At 45.8% G+C, this 22,620-nt stretch overlaps 1 protein-coding gene across 1 annotated transcript in view; it reads left to right on the forward strand.

Moving 5' to 3' along the window:
• NCALD (neurocalcin delta) overlaps positions 1-22,620 on the forward strand; it is a 310,833-nt gene that overhangs the window by 111,089 nt on the left and 177,124 nt on the right. Inside the window, exon 2 of the mRNA XM_062188166.1 lies at positions 4,400-4,482. The gene's annotated coding sequence lies outside the window, so the exon portion shown is untranslated. The remainder of the gene's footprint in view (positions 1-4,399; positions 4,483-22,620) is intronic.

A 22,620-nucleotide genomic window follows, 5' to 3' on the forward strand; every position in this document is an offset into this window, starting at 1 on the left:
AATAGCCCCACACTGGAAGCAAACTAAATGTCCTACAGTGGCTGAGTGGCTGAACAGGTTGTGGTACTTCTATACCGTGGAGTGCTACTCAGTGATGAAAAGGAGCAGATGTTGATACGTCTATCGACTTGGGTGTATTAAAAAAGACTTTATGCCAAGTGAAAGAAATCAAAAGGCCGCATTCTGTATGACTTTTTCTTAGCATTCTGGAGAGGACAAGATTAGAAAGGTGGAGAACAATTAGTGGTTGTCAGGGTGAGGAACCAGGGGCCCAAGGATGAGTGTACCTATAAAATGGGAGTAGGATGGTGTGCTGTGTGGTCGTGGGACACTTCTGCAGCTTTACCACAGTCCCGTGAATCCGTGCATAGGCTAAAGTGACACAGAACTGCAAGAAAATTACATATAGTTTTGCTTTAAAGATCATTTCAGTATTGCTGCTTTGGGGCTGTACTGCAGAGTTATTTATATGTAACTGACTTGCTATCTCATGAGTTAGGTTTAAGGTTCACCTAAGGTGTTGCATGCAGCGATGATTTATTGACTTCCCCTGTTGTCTAATGTTCTGTTGCATGAATGTGACTTGGCTTGTTTCTTTGTTTTCCTGTTTACGGGCATTTGTGTTAAATCTTGAATTTTTTTTTTTAAGATTTGTATTTTTTTTGAGAGAGTTACAGTGAGAAGGAGAGGCAGAGAGAAAGGCATTCCTTCTGTTGGTTCACTCCCCAGATGGCCGCTATGGCCAGCGCTGCACCAATCTGAAGCCAGGAGCCAGGTGCTTCCTCCTGGTCTCCCATGTGGGTGCAGGGCCCAAGCACTTGGGCCATCCTCCACTGCCTTCCCAGGCCACAGCAGAGAGCTGGACTGGAAGAGGAGCAACTGGGTCTCGAACTGGTGCCTATGTGGGATATGGACACAGCAGGCAGGGATTAACCTATTGCGCCAACAGCACTGGCCCCAAATCTTTTCAATGTTTTGAGTAAAGTTCCTTGTTAGGAATACTTTTTTCTTGTCTGCTATGCAAATATACCGGAATCTGTCCAGATTTCTCAGTCCATTTGTGGTGTTATGAGGCAGTACCTGGCACCAGGTAATTTATAAATAAGTCAGTTCTTTTATAGTGCTAAGGCTGTGATCACTGCACCGGTGGACTTGGTGTCTGGTGAAGCCTGGTGTCTGTTTTCAGGGTGGTCCCCCACGTGGCAGGAGGGGCACACTCCCTCCAACTGGGAGCCCGTGGGTAGGGATGCCAGTCTCATTCAGGAAGGCAGGGCCCTCGTGATTCCGTAATCCCCAAAGGCCACACTTCTTCTATGTTGGGGGTTAGATTTCAACATGAATTTTGGAACAGACTCTATCGTTCAAAGTGTAGAGCATATTGATGGCAATTATTTGCTCAGATGGAGGATGTGTGAGCGTTCAGCTTCATGAGCTAAGATTAAATCATTCTCAAATGTCAATTTCTACTCCCACATTCAGCTGGATTTACATCTTTCTGATTACAAATGAGGCTGCTCATCTCCTCGGATGTCCGTTCACCATTCATGTTTTTCTCCTGTGAGATGCATGTTAGATCTATTGCTCATCTAGTCTCTGTTGCACTGTCTTTTTCAGACTAGTTTGTAACAGTTCTTTCTATCCTCTGAATGCAACACATAAAATGAACAGAAGTAAATTTTGTCTCTGGTGTGAGTTGGGTCTTTGCTTTCTTTATGTACCTTTGGATGACCAGAAGCTCTTAGTAGTGGGAAATGTACCCATCTTTCCTTTTATGGTTAGTGCTCTTGTGTGTTAAGAACCTCTTTCCCATTTTGAGGTCAGACAGATGCTCTCCTATATTTTCTTGTAAAAGTTTAAACCTTTTGCTTTTCACAACTAAATCCTTAATCCTCCTGGAATTGCCCTTTGGGGATGGTTCCATCTTGGCTATTGACTCAGCAAGACATTCCACCGTTTGTGAGAGCTCTGTTACCTTTTAATAGCTGAGGGAATCAGAAAGTCAAGACCCACCCCCTTCTCCCTGCAAGATTTGGCGAGATAAGTGCTTCTTCCTTAGGTAGCCTTGAAAAAAAAAGTCAATGAAATGTAAGCTTCCTTAGCCAAGGCATTCTTTTCTTAAAATTTATTTTTATTAAAAAGTTTTTAATTGACCTATATATTTGTACATAGTAATAGGGTCTAACACAATAATTCAGTGCATGCAATATAGTGTGTAATGATGAAATTGCCATCACTGGCCTTTCCATCTCCAAATGTTTAGAATTTCTCTGTGTTGGGCACCTTCAGAAGGTGCTTTAGTTCTTACATAAATGGGTGTGGGCTGTAGCTACCCTTCGGTGCCACCAGGCAGTAGAGCTCATTCCTCTTACCTAAGTGCATTCTGGTACTGTTTTCCAAGCCCTCTGTATCCTTGCTATCCATACTGCCAGCCAAGGATTTCTTCCTTGAGCAATTCTGCAAGTGCTTGAGTTACATGTGGAAAACGTCAAAAGAAAAACCCTCCTCTCACCATTTGAACTATGACCTAGGTCATTGAAACAAGTTATTTGTTGAGAGGAAACAAAGCATACATTTAAAGCACGCAGAGGACAGGTTCTGTTTCTGGAGAGCCAAGGCCATTTTGTGGGAATATGAATGGGCAGGTGGTCGAGAGACTCGTGTATGTCTTTACCCCATGGTTAAATTGCTTTGTGTCAGTTAGGATTACGTTCAGCAGACTGTAGCAAGAACCCTTCTCGGTGGCTTAACCAGACAGTGTTTATTACCGTATCTTGGCCCAGGAGCCGGCAAGCTGCTTTCAGCTTGTGCTTCACAGCATGGGCATCCATCTTCATGCTTCTAGCCTTGTTGGAGGCTTGAGGAGGAGAAAGGGCAAAGAACAAAACATGAGTCCTTTTAAAGAGTTTTCCCAGGCTGTCTACCTAGGCGCTTGGGCTTATGTGTCCTGGACCAGAACTGCCCTACCTGCCCACCAGCCTTAGCTGTCATTTTAGTATGGCAAATTCTTGCCCTAAGATAAATGAAGGTTCTGTAAAGAATATGGGGAGGGAGGCCTGGCGGAGCACCTGCCACGCCTGCCCTGCTCCAAACTTCCGGTCAGGGATGCTTGCCCATTGCTGGGAGGGTTGCTTGGCTGACAGAATGAGAGACCAGATGTCAGTACTACACAGGTGGGACTATTTTCTCAGCATATCTAAGGTTAATGAGACATCCAACTACATGTAAAGCCATGGGTAGCCCATGTCCATGGAAGCTGAACATGTTCTCGGGTAATGGTAACCCAGGGGCTGTCATTTGCATAGATGCACAATCTCAAATACCACATAGATCATCATGGAGCATTCTGGTGGTGGACGTTGGTTGATTCTTTCTCCCAATATTTGTTTCTCCCTTTCAAGCACTCCGAACATCTCTCCATGTGGTTTTTGTTCAGATAGACCGTATCCTCAGCCCAGAGATAAGCCTTGATTATTTTTGGCTATTTAGCATATGGAGACCCCCAAAGCATCGTGACTGATTCCATGATGACCAACTCAGTGACCTCAGAACTCTGGTTGGCATTGCCATCATAGCTCGGCCATCCCCTTGGAAGATGGGTGCATGATCTTGGACTGCTCTAACCATTTTTTTTTTGCACTGAGAGGGGAAGCAGCCCGAGGGTTAAGTGATTCACAGAGAACACACATGCCTGGAGAAGTGAGAGAATCAAATCATATAGCAAACTTCTGCTTTCCCCAAAACAATGTACCTCTGGAGTTTTCTATCTAGCTCAATGAACCAATGAAATGTTCTTATTTTTGCATGTATTTTACAAGTGAATTAGAGTTGGGTTTTCTATTACTTGTAACCAACAGATTCCTAAGTGATGGTTCCTATATATGTACTAGGGGAAATTATTATTAACAGATAGTAGTTACAACAATGATATATATATATATATATATATAAAAAATACATGTGATATACTTTTAACTAATATTTAAATTGGCATATGTATGGGTAGATGTGTCTATCCTAACAGACATGAGTCTACTTTGAAGTGTACGGGTCTTCCTGAATTGAGGCCATGAAGCCTGCATGTAATGAAGAATGCTTATTGCTCCCTGTAATTGTTGCCTAGGCAGCATCTGAACAAAGGCTTTGACTGTGAAATGCTAAGGCCTGATTCCTGCCCTTTGGGGGACTCTGCCTATTAACCATATGGTGCTAGACTCACCCCTGAGTACTTTGAGCCAAAGACCAATTAAGCCAAGAGATGGGAGTGAGCTTGTAGATGTGCTTCCTGTTTCCTGTTTGCAAAGGCAACTGCCGAAGAAGTCAAAGTAACAGACTCGCCTAAACTTCTGACTAAGCTGTCAAATGTTCCCGTGAGATATTCACTAATGATGGACCCTCTCAGTTGCAGGGCCACGGCTGTGCTGGTGATACACTGGGCTGGAACAGGAGGCACGCTCCGAGAAAGGCCCTGAGGGACTGCCAACCGTGAGTTACTCTTTCAATCTCTTGCAATGCCTGGGTTCGAAATGGTGTAAATTATCAATGAAAATACAAAGGTGATAGACATCAGTTAGGTGGTGGTGTGTCTCTCTGTTTGCGTTGGGTCAATAGAAACTACTGGTTTACCATCTGCTATTAGAACTTTGCCCTGGGGTATCCTTTCCATTTTTAACTCTTGAATGTGTATGTTACTGAAAAGATGGCTGTTGGTTCATCTGCTCTTTGTCGTCTTTTTAAGTTCCTGTGTCTATGGCGACTGGTGAAATGGAAACTTCATTTAAGTGTACAAATTTTAGTGAAACAAAGTCAAGCAGAGAAACGAGATGCACAATGATCAGTAAGAAATTGCTTCCTGGGTGGTGCTGCTGGGGCATGATACTCATGTGTGCTCCTCTGAACTCTCCAAATCTGCTCATTTGGTAGAGAAAATAGAGAGATTGTGCAGCGAGTAGATAGGATGATTTTTAGTTTGGAAAACATTGTTATGAAAATCTGTTACATCATAGTTAGGACAGCAGCACCAGAAATAGTGAATTTCCTATTGAGAATGGAGCATTATAACTTTGCTAATTCATTGATATGAGCCTCAAAAGCCATCTCATTGAACATTTAGGAAATTGGCTTTTCAGGAAAAGGAAATATGCTGGGATATGAGTGTTTGGGGAAGTTTTCAAAGCTAATGGCCTCAGATAAGAACGAGCCGAGACTTTTAAACAAGGTAGTATGGTTCAGACCTCTGTAATATTTTTTGTGCTTGTTTAGAAACAAGGCATGACTGTTAATCTAATTTTTACTTGGTCAACTGATTTTGTATGCAGAACAAATGGGGAAATTGAATGAGAGTAAGAATAAAAACTGTCTGTTGTATTTTGCGAATGAGGGAGGGAAGGCAGACGAATAGATGCCAAGGGACTCTTCGGCGTACGTTGCTCTTTCCCATGCCCCTTCCTTTCCCCTCACTCAGTCTCTGTGGCTTAGTGAAGTAGAAGACAAGCGACGTGGCTCATGGGGACGTACTAAGAAAGTGAAAGTGAAAAAATCTTTATTCTAATTTTGGTAGGCCAACCCTAATGAGATCAACAGAAGGCAATAAAATAGTTGAAGTCTTGTTAAGCAACATCGAATGGGTTTTTCCCCCCCTTCATGGCATTGAAAATAAAGACTCAATCCTATTGTATTCCTCATGGATGCCAAGGAGAATGTGCAGTTAAATTGGGAATGGGTGAGTTGCTTGGGAAGCTCTTTCTTGGGCTGCTTTAGTTAAGCTACTTGTGGATACCCCAAGCCGAGGCATGGCGGTCTGCACTGTGTTAATTCCTTGCATGTTTGTGACATGAGAATAGAGCGCCTAGAATGGGTAGTTTTGCCTGCAGACAGGGAAGCACGAGTCTGATCAGACCGAAGAGGCCTTCCCCTTGACTGGGAGGTGTGGGGTCTACTGCCTGCTGGTTGTTTCTGCCTCTTGTCCAGCATCCAGGTCCTTCATCTGTGCCCTTGTTCTCAAGAACAGGGGATTCTTTTCTGTAGATCCCCATCTAAAACGAGCATAAACAAGATGTGTTTCGGTTCTGAGTGAGGAGAGGCCTAGGAGTTTCTGCACACACTCACAGCATCGCCAGACCCAAGGGCGGGTGATGTGAAATTGGCAGAGAAACTCTTGGGACAGGAAGAAGCCACTCCTGGCTTGACTATTGTTCTTACAGAGCATCAGAGGGGGCAGCAGATGATGGCCTCCTTGGCAGAGATGCACTTCCTAAGTGTGACCTTCCGAAAGCATGGCCTAAGTCAGGAAATGCTGAGCGGATTTCCTGGGCATTCTGGAATTTTGTTCAAGGATCCCAGACACTCTGGTGAAAATGGCCTGGAGGCAGAGATGAAGCTAGCAATAGGTAACAAAGATATTCGCGGAGAAATGACTTACAAATGAAGTCCATGAATAGACCCCAGGTTTGTAATGATTGCAGACGTCCTGTTTGGTGGTGTTTTAGTTCTCATAAACCAGGATTGTTGTGTCTAGACCTCCAAGAAATCCATGTTGTTCTTCGGGGGCTCCCTATGTGACCAGTTTGTCAGTTACAGGATGGTACCTGGAATTGCATTTCTCTGCGGTTTTCTCTGCTAGACTTCTTTCCCCCTCCTCTTAAAAATGGAAAACTGTTTTAATGTCTTAGCCTGGGAACTCGCTCTTCCATGGGGTGGGGTGGAGGGGGGGGGGGTGTCCCTCTTCTCCTCTATGGTGGGATGGAGGTGGGCACCACCTGTTTTGTATAGACGCCCATTCGTTCGGGAACAGTGCTGAACAGAGATTATCTTGGAGACTGACAGCAGGAGACACAAAGTGTCCAGACAGAAATTGAAGCTTCCAAATGCGTTCAGATGCAGACATGCAGACACGCACTGCTCATCTGAGTAATGGATTCCCTGTGAGTTGTTTCTACCCCTAATGCCAAAATAGCTAATAACCTCGGGGGAAAAACAAGAGTAAACCAGTTGTCTTGCTAGCATGCAGAAAAAGAGCATGTCGTTGTGCAGAAATTTTACGACAAGCTCTCTTAATGTCATGTTTGAGGGGTCTCAAAGTTTACAGAAGATGCATTGAAGAACTACGTTTATTTTGGTGCAAAAAATGTTGAAATCCATGCTGTTTGTTCTTCATATACATCTCCATGAACTTTGGGAGATACCTCATATTCATGGGTGTCATGGTTCTTTGCACCAAAATAAACTTTCAATTCTATTTTCTGAGAACTTCCTGAAGCACCATCATTTAGCTGAAAAGTTTTGATGAAGCATCGACTAATATGTGCCCTGTGGTGTGACATGGATTCACATATTTGGTATCAGATTATGTTCCTAGAAACATAATTCACTTATACATTCTATAAACATTTGAGCACTTGCTATGGGACAGCCACTATGTTGGACGGTACTGAGGAACAGGAAGGTGTGGGTTCTGCCTACAGCTAAACAGGGTGGTGTTTGGGGGACATTGATCACACACTAATTCAAATGCATCTTACAAATATGATAAGTAGTCTGATGGAAAGTAAGGAAAACTGTAACATGGAACTATGAGACTATAAAATGGAAGAATTACACCTTGCCTGGGTTTTTAGAATTTTTAAATTTTCACTTTATTTGAAATGGAGAAAGATAAAGACAGATCTTGCACCTGCTGGTTCATTCACGACAGCTGGGGCTGGGCCAGGCAGAAGTCTGTAGCTCTGAGGTCGATTCATCTGTCCTGTGGGTGGCAGGGACCCAGTTACTTGAGCCGTCATTTGCATGCGTTAGCAGGAAGCTGGGTTGAAGCAGAGTAGCCCAGACTGGAACCAGGCTCTCTGATGTGGGATGTGGGCATCCCAAGCAGCAACTTAACTGCTGCCTCAAGCATCTACCCTTTCACCAAAGAATTTGGAAGGGGTTTGGGGTGGGCAATGGGTGTTTTTTGCAAAGGCCCTGAGGTAGAAAGGAGCATGGAGCTTACTAGGAACTGAACTAAGGCCAGTGGTGCTAGAGGGCAAAGGTGCGTGATCTGAGGGAGAGTTGAAGGGGTGACAGAGGTCAGATGGTGAAATAGTACAGAGTGAAAGACCAGGAGTAGTTGTAAGTGTGTCCTATGGTCTCCAGTAAGGTGTAAAAAAAATAAAGGGAGTCTGCAATTGTGCAATGACTTTGCTGTTTGGGAGAAGGTATATGTTTATATATTCAGCTAATAAATACAAGACAAAATTTGTGTTCACATCTGTCTTAAATTCTAGTGTGGGTTGGGTGTTTGCTGTAGAGGTTAAGATGCTAACTGGGATGCCCACATCCCATATTGAAATGCTTGGGCTGAAGTCCTGCCTCTGCTTCCAGTCCAGCTCCCAGCCAATGAGCATCCTTGGGGGAGGGGCATAGGATGAGGAGGGACAGAGACAGGTGATGGCTCAAATACCAGAAGTGGATTGGGTTTCAGCTTGGCCTAGCATCAGCTGCTGTGGACAGTTGGAGAGTGAACCTATGAATAGGAGTTCTCTATCTCTGCTTTTCAAATAAATAGAATGAATTTTTAAAAAACATAAAATTGTAGTGGAACAGGCAGCTGATAGTCCAATAAGCAAATATACATGTTTTATAGAGTAAAGTTGGCCCGGGGGGGGGGGGGGGAAGGGAAGGTTGGGTTTGTATCTGTGCAATTCTCAAGAGCCTGTGATACCACTGTCCTTGTCCTACTTGCTGCTCTTGGAGTGGTGGCGAGAGGATGTGTGGAGTAATGAATGTCTTCACAGGTGCTCCTCCACTTGCAATGGAATTAGGTCTGAATAAACCAATGATATACTGAAAACACTGAGTCTAAAACGTGTCAACTCCACCTTGCCAACCGGATATTGGAGCTTAGCAGCATAGCACCCTGTCAAGTGTCAGCTGTTTCTCCTCTTTTTTTTTTTTTTTGACAGGCAGAGTGGACAGTGAGAGAGAGAGAGAGACAGAGAGAAAGGTCTTCCTTTTGCCTTTGGTTCACCCTCCAATGGCCGCCGCGGTAGGCACGCTGCGGCCGGCACACCGCGCTGATCCGAAGACAGGAGCCAGGTGCTTCTCCTGGTCTCCCATGGGGTGCAGGGCCCAAGCACTTGGGCCATCCTCCACTGCACTCCCTGGCCACAGCAGAGAGCTGGCCTGGAAGAGGGGCAACCGGGACAGGATCGGTGCCCTGACCGGGACTAGAACCCGGTGTGCCGGGCCGCAAGGCGGAGGATTAGCCTAGTGAGCCGTGGCGACGGCCTGTTTCTCCTCTTGATTGAGTGGTTGGCTGGGAGCTGTGCTTACTCCTGCTGCCCAGCATCAGAAAAAAGTATCAGACCGCATATCGCTAGCCCAAGAGAAGATCAGAATTTAAAATTGGAAATATGGTTTCTAAGTGCTTATTTCTTTAGCACCATGGTAAAGTAAAAAAAAATTGTAAGCTTGAGATCTTCTGTGTATAAAAATAAGCGAGTCGAAATCAAGGCTGTAGGGTGGATGCCTAATGATTTCCCATCAGACAGCTCACAAGAGCTCTCTTGTTTGCTAAGGGAAATGAGTAGAAGCGTTGCTATGGTGGATAAAAGACTGTTGAAGCTTCTCCCAGGGTTTTTCTGCTAAACCTTTGGTTAACGCTCTCCAAACACTCCCAATAAAGCAGATGTTATCACGCTTCAGCCTTCTGGAAAGTCAACAAACAAAATCCCTCGAGCACCCCAAAACCCATTACCATGACCCCTTGTTCTGTAGCTTTGAACCACTTCCACCTGAATGTCAGCTGTCACTGCTTTGGCCATGACTTTACCAGGATCGTACTGGCAAAGTCAGGTTTCTTCTCTTAACAGTTCTTCGAGAAATGCCTGAGCACCTTGATCCCACTCAAAGTCTTCACTGAAGGAGCGGCCCATGTCTGCAGCTGTTGTAGGTGCCACAGACTGGACACCCCCAAAGCAGAAAGTTTGCTGCACTTTGAATTGTCACCCAGAATTGTGTGAATCGACCTGTTGCGATGTCTGTTTTTGACATTTGTTTCTGTTGTCAATCATCAGTGTGCTTCAATTAGAGCACAAACAAGATTAACTTTTTCTTTAGAAATTGATGTGGGTGTGCTTCATCTTCAGTATTGTCTTTACAAAACAAGTTATCCTTCTGTAAACTCCTGATTTCCTTCCAGCTCCTGGCTCCATAAACATTTTACAAAGCATCAGTGATTTCAGCATTCTCCTACCCCAGCTTCACAATCATTTGTTGTTTGTTCTTCAATTTTAGTAGAATTGCTGTTACCCTGATAGGGCTCTGTCGAAGCTGATGTCTTACCCTTTATTAAGCCTCAAACTAAATCCTATTCAGACATTTGTAACAAGGGTTCATTATGGTACAAATGTTTTTGGAATCCATGCATATGTGTCTCATTGTTCACGCTTTCCATCGATTCTTGTAAAGATCCCTTGTATATGTTTCCAGTCAAGACAACTATCTTTAGATACTGCCAAATGTGTCTTCTGAGAAGGGAAAAATTACCCTCAGTTGAGAAATCAGTGCTTCAGTGCATCGTAATCAGTGACTTGCAATCCTGGGTTAGCATTCCATTGCAAATGTGTCCAATTCTAAATGTGTAGTGTTCAGTTTAGCACAACGGTGTCTTCACAGTGCTGTAGTTCTCACATGACAAAAATAACATTGCGAGGGGACAAATGTTGAGCGGCAGGTGAAGCTGTGCATGGGCCACCCATGTCCCATAGTAGGTGCCTTGGTTCCAGGCCCATCTCCACTTCTGATCCAGCTTCCTGCTGGTGTGCACACTGAGGGGCAGCAGTGTTGGCTCAGGTACTGGGGTTCCTGTCTCCCATGCTAGAGGCCCAGATACACTTCCTGGTTCCTGGCTTTGGTCTGGTCCAGTCCTGGTTTGTGTGGGCATTTGAGGAGTGAATCAGCAGATAGGAACTTTATCTCTGTCGCTCTGCTTTTCAAATAAATCAAACAAAAAACCAAAACATTATTCTGAAACCTGAAATAGAAGACTAATTAGATATTTCCTCAGCCAAACAAGTGAAATCCTAAAGCGGTGCTTGTTTTTGTGGGGATTATATATTTCAGGAGCCTCTCTCTACTCGTTAAAGCCTTATCTAATTCTACCCTCAAAGTTTCAGACTTTTTTGCTCCGAGTTGGATTTTAGAAGATACACTGATGGTAATCTCGGTGCTGAAGAAGACCCCAGCTCGGTCACAAGCCTTCTGTGACCCACAGAAATTCAGTGAGGCACACGTGACAAGAGCAGGTGTAGTTTTATAGGAAGCCGGAAATAAGAGAAGGTGCCACTCCTGCAGCCTTCCGTGACAGTTCTTGACATTTTAGTGTTCAGTTACTTAGTATATCGGTTGCATGTTTCTTTAATCAAAGCTTTGGAAGGGAAGAATGTGTTCTCTGTCACTGTAAAGCTAAGAAAAAACATTTCAAAATCACTTTAATCCTACGTGATTAGATCTGGTTTACTATGCTTCAGTGCCTGGAAGAGTTGAGATTTGCGGAAGTTCACCTAGATGACTAATAAGTGACACCAGGAAGGCTATTTCTTCGAATTCCTTCTGCCAGCTCTCTGCCTCCCTTAAAGGCCTCCAGCCTGGAAGTGTTGCAAGGAGTTCAGGTAAAAGCAGCAACATCTGTAAGATGGGAATGTCTACTGTGTTGCTGCTGTGTTCAGAAATGCTGAAGTATTTCGGGCGACCTCTGGGAAATGAAACCCTGACTCCTGTGTCACAGTGAATGCCCTGTAGTAGCTGTTACCACAGAACTCCACAGAGGGGTCTTCCCCATCCCACTCCTGCTCTGACTGCACATCACACCCTCACTGTGAAGCCAAGTGGCTGGGGGCATCCTTGCACTGCCCTGCTTCCACGGCTCTCCCTGTGTTGATCTTTCCCTCTCAAGTTTCAGTCCATGCTTTAGAATCATTCCCTCACCAGACTTTCCCAGATCTTCACAGTTGGAGTTAAATTTTCTCTCTTACCCTCTCCCCCTGCTCCCCTCTCCCTTCTATAATGCATTTCTTAATCTTTAAAAAAAATTTATTTGAAAGGCAGAGTTACACAGAACAAAGATCTTCCATCTGTTGGTTCACTCCCCAGATGGCTGCAATGGCCAGGGCTGAGCCAGCTGAAAGCCAGGAGCTTCACCCAGGGGCCTCCCCTGTGGGTGGCAAGGGCCAAGGTGCATTACCCGGGAGCTGGATTGGAAGTGGAGCAGCTGGGACTCAAACCCTTGCCCACGCAGAATGCTGGCTTCACAAGTGGTGGCTTAATCCACTGTGCCACAGTGCTGGCCCCATCTATAATGTTTTGAAAACACTAGATTAGTGCTTCTCAAATCATCTGTAAGAACTGGATTTTTTAAAAAAAAGCTTCCAATTCATAACAAACTGATAGGTGGCCTCCTGTCCATGACCAGTACCTAGATCCTGCCACATGAAACTCAACAGGCAAGGCCAATAATACTGAGCCATTCCGTATCCCATTCAGTGATGCTAGACCACTTCATCACACCTCTGGACGTTCCAGCTGTGTCCAGCTGCTGTAAAGGCACGCATTGCTAGTGATGTCTGCACGTGTGCTGTGGCAGTCTGAGAATGGCCCACAGACTCCATGAGAACAGAGCCTACCTGTGTGTTGCTTCATCCTGCTTGCAGCACCTGGCCTTGCCCGTCGCACAGTACACATGTTCATTATACATAGAAGTGATTGCTATGTAGGTCATGCACCTGCTTCTCAGATTTTTTGTAAAGATTGATTTATTTGAAAGGCAGAGGTATACAGAGAGGGAGAGACAGCTCTTTCATTTGCTGGTTCACTGTCTAAATGGCTGCAATAGCAAAGGCTGGGCCAGGCTCAAGCCAGGAGATTCCTCCTGGTTTCCCATGTGGGTTCAGAGGCCCAAGCGCTTGGGCCATCTTGTGCTTTCCCAGATAACATAAGCAGGGATCTCAGCTGGGAACTTGAACCAGCACCCAAATGGGATGCCATTGTGGCAGCTTAACCTATGCCACAATGTTGGCCTCTTGAATCAGATCTTGATCCCTTCTTAGTACCTACAGGTTTATCATGCCTTACTTATATTCTCATTCATTCTTACTTTTCTAACATCAGATTTTTTTAAAAAAATACATGAACGCTTCTGATATGACCTTTATAAATGAAGCATGTTTGATCAATTTTTTTCACTAGATAGTTGGAAACATTTACAAGATCAAGTGAAATAAGGGGAGCTTAAAAGAAATCTAGAACAACCAGCCTGCTAAACAGTGATATTGTCTGGCTCCTATTACAAGAAAAGTCCTCCATCCACCAAAAAAAAAATCACCTTGTATTTGAAACCAAAATGGATTCCTTTGATGCAGCTCAGTTGAAACTTTTGAACAATCAAAAATGGTATTTCTGAAAATGAAAACCGTATGGAGTTAGTTGAGCATCTACCTTTGTAAAAAATCATACTGGGGAAAGATACCTGGAACACGAGCAACATTTTTCAAAATTTAAAATATAAGATTGAGAATAAATGACTTGACAATGATATTTGAACTTACATTTGTAATTTTTAGTAGTTCAAGAATACACTTCTTAAGTAGTAACAAGAACTTGCAGTTCAATGTTTGTTTGTCACTGACTATTCCATTATAGTAAAGTTAACAGCTCAGCAAAACAAGGGCATCTATATGCTTTTTCCCAGTCTTATTAGCCACTTATTTTTCCACAGGATATTTGTTATTCCTGGGAAACGGATGACAAGAACCATAATTAGTAGCAGATTGATGTTATAGGAATTCAAACTTGAGCAATGTCCAGCTTAATTAGATTAGTGGCTTCCTCTGAAATATGAAGGCAGCAAATACAGATGCTAATGGTGCATTCTGGAAGCAGGTTTTTTTTCTCCTTTACTAACTGCACAATTTGCTTATTTTTTGGTGGAGACATGTTTGAAGACTCTTGCAATCAGCCAAATAGTTTCTCCCCCAGTGCCAGGAGGCGTGGCTGTTAAGTTCTTTACATACACACATCATTGCAATAACAGGAGGGAAAGCAGAGGCGTGAAGACATTCATCTGCCCAAAGGTACTTACGTGGGGAATTATGTAGTGTGACTGCACCCAGCATAGTCTGTGCTGTCCCATGCAAAAAATCAGTGTTTAGGCAATATTGCTCCTGTAAAGCAATGAAAACTTCCAGGAGCCCACTGGTGAAGTCCTCCCCAAGAGGCTGTCGCCTTCCAGACTTTGTCTAAAGCTTACGTGGTAGCTGAGACCTGCCGCAGGAGAGGCAGCGCTGGGTAACTGGGAATGCCGTCGGGGACTGGCAGAGAGGGGCAGGAAGTCATTGGTGGGCAATGACTGGCCCTGAGCGGCTCTAAACCAAGAACACGGAATCCTGGATGCCCTCACACACAATCCCCAAAGGCGGTGTTAGCTTTGAACCAGAAGAACGAATACCTATAGGTGAGTCTCGCCTCAAATCTCGGAGTATATTTAAAATTCACAGTGTCTTCGCACTTGCTGCACACGTGCACACACACACACGTGCAGTTGCAAAGAGGAGACATTTCAGGAAGAGAATGTTTATTTTTTAAAAATGTCAGACCAAGTTTTTTGGGGAGCTATGGAGTAACAGATATGCCAGTAGGAGATTGCCCATTGGGTTCTTACATACTAGCCAGGGTTGCTAGTTTGCAATACTAATGTAATTATTAAGCACTAGAAATACAGGATTGTTCCATAACATGCGTAGAAATATTTATTCTTTGGAGCAGCATCAGCAGTCAGCTGTATGTCTTATAAATGTTCTCATGGGTATTGACCTTTTGTCTAACACTAATTGTATCCACTACTGTGCTGTTAAGCCCATTGTTCAGTCTGGCCTGGTTGGGGGAGAATTGGGTTTTAGTTACGTTCCTCTACCTATAGAGATCAACTCTGAAAGCTGGTGTTAGCCCAGTCTAGAACCAAGAGGAGATGATGCTACAGATAAGAGAACGTAGTCGGGGATTCCTGCAATGCTCATGTTTTGAATGAGGCTTCTAGGTGTCCCAGCTGGCAGGAGCTTCACGGTAGTGACGTCACTGTGACGAACAGGAAATTGCTATGATAGTGCTCAGCCCTCATGTGCTGTTGACGTTAGTCCATCAGGCAGCAGTTGAGTCCAAAATAACCAAAACGGTCATAATTCCTACTTCCACTTTCCTAGTAGTGCTGGTTCTCCTGTCACTGATGTCAGCCTGTGAGTTAGAGGTCAAGTTACTCCTGGGGAGAGTCTGGTCTGGATGGACTTCTCCATCTAGAATACCAACTGTGTGTCTCTGAGCCCTGGCCTTCCTGGACTGTCTGCTCCTTCCGAGCCTCCCTGCTCATCCTAGGTCGATCTCTCGACTCCTGCTATTCTAACTTGACTTTCACTCGGAGAAGAGCAAGAATTCCCAAGGGTTCGGTCTATCTCGTGAGACCGACGGTCTCTAGAGAGGCTTGAGCAATTTTGAGAGGAAAGTAGGGCCAACCTTCCCTTGTACATACAACAGGGAAGAATCGGTTCACTGCTGGAACAGAGCAGTCTTTTGTTCCGGAACTGGGAGATGTTCCGCTTGGGGTTGTCGTCCTACTAATGTCTGTGCATCCCCGAGATGTGTGGAGGTACTTGCAGGAGTTTGAGTCAGGGAGCAGACCGTGTCATTCTTTGCCCTTCCCTGGGGGAGAGTCAAGAATGTGTGCATCATCTCCACACAGTCTGAGGTTTCAGTGTTTTCCACATCTTTGGCTTTGGCTTGCTTTGTGATGTCCTGGAATCACTAATTAATGATGGACACAGTTGCCTCTGTGTGCTTGCTAATTGGATGTTTTGCAAAAATGCTTCATGCTGGCTTAAATAAAAAGAGAATTAGAAAGGCTGAGAGGTGATGGGAAAGGAGGAGGCACCACAGTGGTCATGGAAATTGAGCTGGGAGACCTGTTCCCCACTAGCCAGGGGAGACAGGGTACTGGGGTGGAAGGATTAGGGAAGCACAGATGATGGGGTCGGCAGAGGGTCTGTGCTGGAGAAGATTGTTTGCAAGAAGGGGTGTTGGCCAGCCCTGGCCAGCCGGTTGGGTAGGAGAGTTCCCTAAACACAAGGTCAGGGCCAGGACTCTGGGATCCAGCACCGTGACATCCATATCTGGATGCTCCCATTAAGTAGATGTGGGGACAGTGAGCCAGTGACTTTCCCTCTTTGAGATTTAGCTCTTTGATCCTTGAAATGAAAAATAGTAGTACTTGTGTTGTAGAGTTGTGGTAAGAAATGAATGAGATCAAGTTGGTCAGTGTCTAGACTATTTCCTGACAAATGGCAGACTTGGTTCTGGCCAACCATTATTAGTATGGAGTTATGTTGTCGATTCAGTTATGTAATAGCAATGGGATATTGATAGACGTAATATCCGTAGCCTGCCATCATTCAGGGTTGAACATCTACTGTAGGGAATCGCTGTTCCTAGTCCTTTCTCTCTACTTTGTCACCAGTTGTTTTTTCTGTCTCCTTCCCCTGTCCCTCTGCCCAAGGAGAGGAGAGGAACTTAAACAATGAAATAAGACTACAGCTGTTCAGCAGAGCCTTGGGTTGTTGGGTTATAGCAGAAATGTGGAACGAGACCTTCGGACCTCAGCTGGCCGGTTGACCCCTGGAAACCATGCCCAGTGTGTACCCATCATGGCGTTTACACACAGGTGACACGCAACTGTGGCTTCCAGATGTTTCTCCCATCACTAAAACATAAGCCCCCAGAATGGCAAGGCTTTCTGTCTCTCCTGTTCATTGCTCTTTCCCTCGTGTCCAGACACAGCTCTTGGCTCCACCTTGAGGTTGCCTCTCCTGGACACTGTCACATTGGCCTGAGAGTCCTCATACCAACTCCCTGCCCCATCTTCTTCTCCATTCCCTTACATCTTGGTACATACAGTCAGGAAGATAAGAGCTTTCAGAAAAAGAAAAAGATGTTTGGGGCTTCGGAAAGACTCTCTAGTAGCAGCCATACAGTAGAAAAACTTGGAAAAAAGAAGTTCGGAATCTAAATTCTCATTGTGCTCCTCTTCACTGGGGTGATACTGGGCTGACAAGTCATGTGACCCCCAGGCTGAAAGTGTTGGACCAGACTGTAATTGTAAACTAATTGTAAACTTCATGACCTGTAACCCTTGACTATAGCATCATTTGAATTTGATTTATCCCGGCAGAAACATTCCTATGTGTTTTTGGCCCCTGGTGTGAAGTTGCGAGCCCTAAGCTGGTGCATCCTAGGCTAACAGCTGCTTTCCCACCCTCCACGCCAGGCTCAGGACTGCACGAAGGAAGAGGGAGTGTGGCCAGGGGCTGACGACATGTCTCCTCCTTCCTGGTTCCATCAAATAAGCATTTTCCAAGGGTTAGTCATCGGGGTCCCATCTCCGTGGCTTTGACCGGATCATGTTCTATCTGTACTATTTTTCACTTAGTGTCTTTTGAGAGACCATTCTCATATTGTAACTCAGTGCTCGCCTTAAGCAGTAATCGCTGTGAAATTGCAGGTTGGCTATGCCAGCTGGTTCCTCCTAATGACATTAAAATGCAGAACCGTAACCCACAGTGAGTGTGTGCGATCTGAAGTTGCCTCTGGCACCACTAGCACCATGCATCCTGTTCTTTGGGAAGCATCTCCACAAAGGTGAAGGGCAGAGCCTGGGAGGGGTCCCTGCCATCCCTTCCCTCCTCCTAGGGCCTGCAGAGCTTGGGAGAAGAGAAAAAGCCTCTGTTCTCAGTGCTAATATCGGGGAGCTCATTGTAAGGAGATGGGAACCATTTCTTTGTACCCTCTGCACCTCATTCCAAACCCAAAGTCTTTCCTTTGGGGGAGAGAACAAAGGGAGTTGCAGAAAGAAGGGGTTTTTGCTGGGGGAAAAAACGGGAGTTGGTGGCAGAGGAAAGGGCTGGAGAGAGTATCTGCAGGAGGTTGGAGAAGCTGGGGTTGCTGGACGGAAGTGCAGCTGCTAGCGGACGCAGGGCATTCAATGGCCAAGGAGACTTGGTCAGGTCCGCCTTTGCTCCTGCCTGTGGAGAGCCGGACTCTCACGTTGGGTGTGGGAACCGCTGACTCACACCTGGGGGCTCTGCCTGAGGGTCTGAGGAGTCACCTCCCTGACACGTGATCCTGGCATGAAAGACGGATTTGACGCTACCCGATAGACAGAAACAATTCCAGCCTCGCTCCGGGGTCCTTTCGTCCTTAAGGGGAAGAACTTGCCTTTAGCATAATAACAGATCTGATTGATTCTGCAAAGGTCAGATTTAAGGAATAAATATATATTAAAAACAAAATCTGAGTTCCAGGGGATTGAAATATCTGTTTGGGAACATCTCCCTTGCGTGCATCTGCAGGAGGTGCCTGTGGACGGCCCAGGCCCCGTTGCGGGGGACTGGCTTTGGGGCCAGCAGGCAGTGCACGAGGCCCCTGTTCCGGTGCACAAGTTCAACTCTGCCATCACAGAATTTTGATTGCAGAGAGCGGAGCTACATCGGGGGCCAAGTCAGCGACACAGCAGCCAGTTGGAAAAGGCACTTCTGTATTGCTTTGTATTTTTCCCAGATTTCTCTATTTAAAAATAGAGCCCATTAAGAGGGCGTGCTGATAGGGTTTCCATCCTTTCCAAGGGAGGGCAGGACTGGGAGGCTCTGAGAAAACTGGGTACGGTCCATCCATCAGCGGGAACATGCCGCCCAAACACCAGCAGCTCTTTGCCGCGCTGTGCCACGGAGGCCACTGGGTCCCCTTTTCTAGGACGAATTTAGGAAGAGCCCAAGAATTAAATTGCACTCGACGTGCGTGAGATGCAGTCTCATCTCCTGTTCTTCCCAAACCCCTGCTAGGTTATTTATAAGCAGGTTCTGGTTCCTTTCCAGATTCCAGAGAACACTCATCCAAAATTACATTTCCAGGTCAATTTCTGCCAGATGTTCTTTAGATAACTTGTGAAAACTTTTCTCTTCCTCTTAACCTTTTTTTTTTTTTTTTTTTTTTTTTTTTTTTGCCTGTGCAGGGCATTGTCCCTGGAAGGTCCCATTTTTCCCTTCCTTGTTTTCTCTTTGCCATTTTATTCTTGAGTTTACTTAGAGGCAGACCCATGGCCAAAATCTTAGTTTCCCCAAACTTTTTCTCCAAAGAAAGGCCACTTGGGTTTTTCAGAATTCTGAAGACTACCTTGGAGCCTAGAGCAAGTCTCACCCCGGTGTAGAGGCCACACATCCCAGCAGCGGCACTGGCGGGCTGACCACTTCCCAAAAGAATTCCCCATGGGGCGTGGGTCCCACGGTCACCTTGCGTTTCTCATCCCACCTTGGTACACTTGACAGGGTCCTTGACCAATTCAAGCAAATAATAACTTCTAAATCACTGGACTGAAAAACAAAAAAACCTTTAGTGTACTTCCTTTCATGTGATTTTTGATTTCTTCTTTTGTTTCATATTAACTTTGATGCGACCAAAATAATTGTGGTGAGTATATGTACAAATACAAATTTAACAAAATCAACCAAACTGCGAGGAAGCTGTTTTCTCATTAGGTATTTGTTCTGTGTCCATCCTTTGACATACTCATTTCCAGCTCCTGCTTTTCCCCTGGGAAGTCATTTTCCTGTAGCTCCAACCCACTAAAGCTATCACATGCCTCCTGGGGGGAGGTAGGGATTTTTCAACCTTGTGAAGTGAGGGCCGTCCTAAAGGCTGAGCAGATGGATCCCAGTATCTCGTTTGGTCCCCAGCATCTTGTTTGGTCCCCTCTCCTGGTGAACGAGCTTTGTGCTCACGCGGATGGCCTGGTGTATTTTCTGGTTTTCATTTCCGCAATTTTTAAACTGCAGAATACCATATTCTAGTGTCTGTTTCCTGGGAACAGTAAACACAAGTAAATATTTGAGAAACTTGATATGGAGAAAATTGGTTTGCAACTTGTCAGAAAGATGCACGCATTGCAGTCCCAATAAAATGCTGTTCTCCTCTGGGTTGGGTTTATCGTGATTTTGTGAAATGACTCTTCATAGTGAAATCATGGATAATTGTATAGCCGATACATAAATGGACAGGTGACTTAAATGGCATGGTGCTGACCGTAGCTAGCATTTTAATCACTGCACACGTGGAGACAGTGTCTCTTAAGCCTGTCCTAAGTCGCTATTGGAGCGTGCATGAGGGAGGCCTTACTTCATCTGCATCTCCTGCCTTGTTTTCTGTCCTCATCCCTGGCTTCTCATGATGCGACCCTCCCACCATTTTGCTACATGTTTCCTGTAACTGCTGTCATCAATTACCCCCGCCCAGAGGCCTGAAACAGTGCCAGTCTGTTAGCTTCAGTTCTGAAGGGCTCAGCAAGGCAGTGCTCCCCCTGGCGGCCCTGAATGGAGACTGCATGCCCTGGCCTTTCTCCTTCTCTAGAGGCTGCCGGCACTCCTTGGCTTGTAGCCTCTCTCTTACCATGCCAGCCTCTTGCTTCTGCTGTCACAGCTGCTACTGCAGACTCTGATCCTCCTGTCTCCCCCTTTCCAGGGCTCTTTGGATTGCAATGGGCCCATCCAGATAATCCGGGGTAGACTTCCCATCCCTAGATGCTTTACCTCATCCTGTTTGCAATGCCTGTTTACGGTTTAAGCTCACGTGTTCACAGGTGCTGTGGTCTCCGAGGTCAGGAAGCCTGCCACATCTGGGAACTCTGCAGCCTCAGATTTTCAAAGCCCCGTTCCCCCCACACACATGCGTGCCCACACACACATCACACACACATACACACACGTTCTGTTTACCTTTGGGAGGACCTACCCAGGCAAGTGCTTATGTGGGTCCTGGCAGTGCCTGGGAGCAGCTGGATAGGGAATGCTGGGATCCTGGGCACCCCAAAGCAATGGTGGGGTTTAGGGGAAAGTCTGTGCAAGCTCAGCACTTGCCCATGGCTCTGGGACTCCCTAACTCCTGAGGAAGGGGTCTGGGCCCTCTCGAGCTGGAGGCACAGGGGGGCAGTGTTCACCTCCACTAGTAGCACCGCCTCCAGCAGCCAGACGGGCCCCGTCACCAAATGCCTAGCCATGGACTGTGCTCAACTGGAGACATCTGGCCTGCTCAGGGAAGGAGCAGAAATGCGGTGGTGGACAAAGGGAGCCTGGTGTTGCAACATCTACTGTCTTCTCTGAACAGAATGAAAAATCTGTTTTTAAACACGGTATGGGCCCCTGAAAAGCTGCATGGGAGCCAGCTGTGGCCCACAGCCACCTAATTTGCAGCTGACTGTGGTTTGAATGAATATCCACAGAATCCTTGGGCAAAAATGGTGCTTGATTGATGTGTGAACAATGTCCTTTAATGCTAAGTGCAGAAATGATGCATGAATTGAATTACTCATGGTATTCACCCCAGTCATGCCACATCATTCAAGAGGCTCATCGGAGATTTAGCCAGGGGACAAGTGACAACATCAGCATTTATTAAATATTAAAATGCCACCGGTGTAGTGTGATGGTGCCTCCATTGTTATAAACTCTTAGCCTTTATGAAATTCAGACAAGGCAAATCTTGTATAAATTAAGTCCCCTTGCCAGTAAAACTCCAAAGTGTAAATCCAAAGGCATTAAATTCTAAAATCAAAGCCTTTTGTCTTGTGAGTTAAGAATCCGAAGGAATCAAAGCTTTAATCATTAAAGTGAGGTTCAAACTCACTGCAGAAGTTTCTGCGGAGTTACCTCATGTGCACTTTATCTGATGAGAATTTACTAGGCTGCTGTGTACCAGGCTCTGTGCTAGTACTTGAGATAGAGCAGGGAGCAAAACCCACAGAAATCATGCTGTGATAGAATTTATGTTTTAGGTAAGGAGCTACATGAAATATCTTATTTAAGATCGATTTATTTGAAAGGCAGAGTTAGGGGGAGAAGCAGAGAGATGCTTGGGACCACTCCCCACGTGGCCGCAATGGCAAGGGCTGAGCCAGGTGGAAGCCAGGAGCCTGGAACCCCATCTGGGTCTCCCCCACGTGGGCTGCAGGGGCACAAGGGCTTGGACAATCTTTCACAGCTTTTCCAGGCACATTAGCAGGGAGCGGGATTGGAAGTGGCACAGCTGGAGCTTGAACTAGCACTCACAGGGGATGCTGGCATCACAGGCAGTGGCTTAACCCACTGCACCACAACACCAGCCCATGGAAGGTGACTTTTGAGTTAAGGGTCGAAGGCAGTGAGGGCGGTTGTCTTACGGGTGGTTAGAGGGAGGCCCTGCCAAGCAGAGGGAGTGCCACGTGTGAAGCACTTGTGTTGGGACATAGGTCTGATGTGTGGGAACAGCAGAGATCAAAGAGAGAGAGGGGCTTGGAGGAAGTGGGCCAGATCACATAGGGCTCTTGACAACAAAGGACTTTAGTCATCACCAGCGGTGTGATGGAGCTACTGGAACACTCTGAGTGGAAGAGTGACAGGATCCGACCCTTCGGACAGATGAGTTGTGGGGAAGCTGAGAGAGGAACAGAGACAGAGACCCCAGCTAAGGGGCCACGGTGTTGACATTCAGGGGTGAGCGTGACGGTATGGAGGAGAAGGCAGCTTC

This window comes from Lepus europaeus, chromosome 4, assembly GCF_033115175.1.
Source record: "Lepus europaeus isolate LE1 chromosome 4, mLepTim1.pri, whole genome shotgun sequence".
NCBI classification, from domain to species: domain Eukaryota; kingdom Metazoa; phylum Chordata; class Mammalia; order Lagomorpha; family Leporidae; genus Lepus; species Lepus europaeus.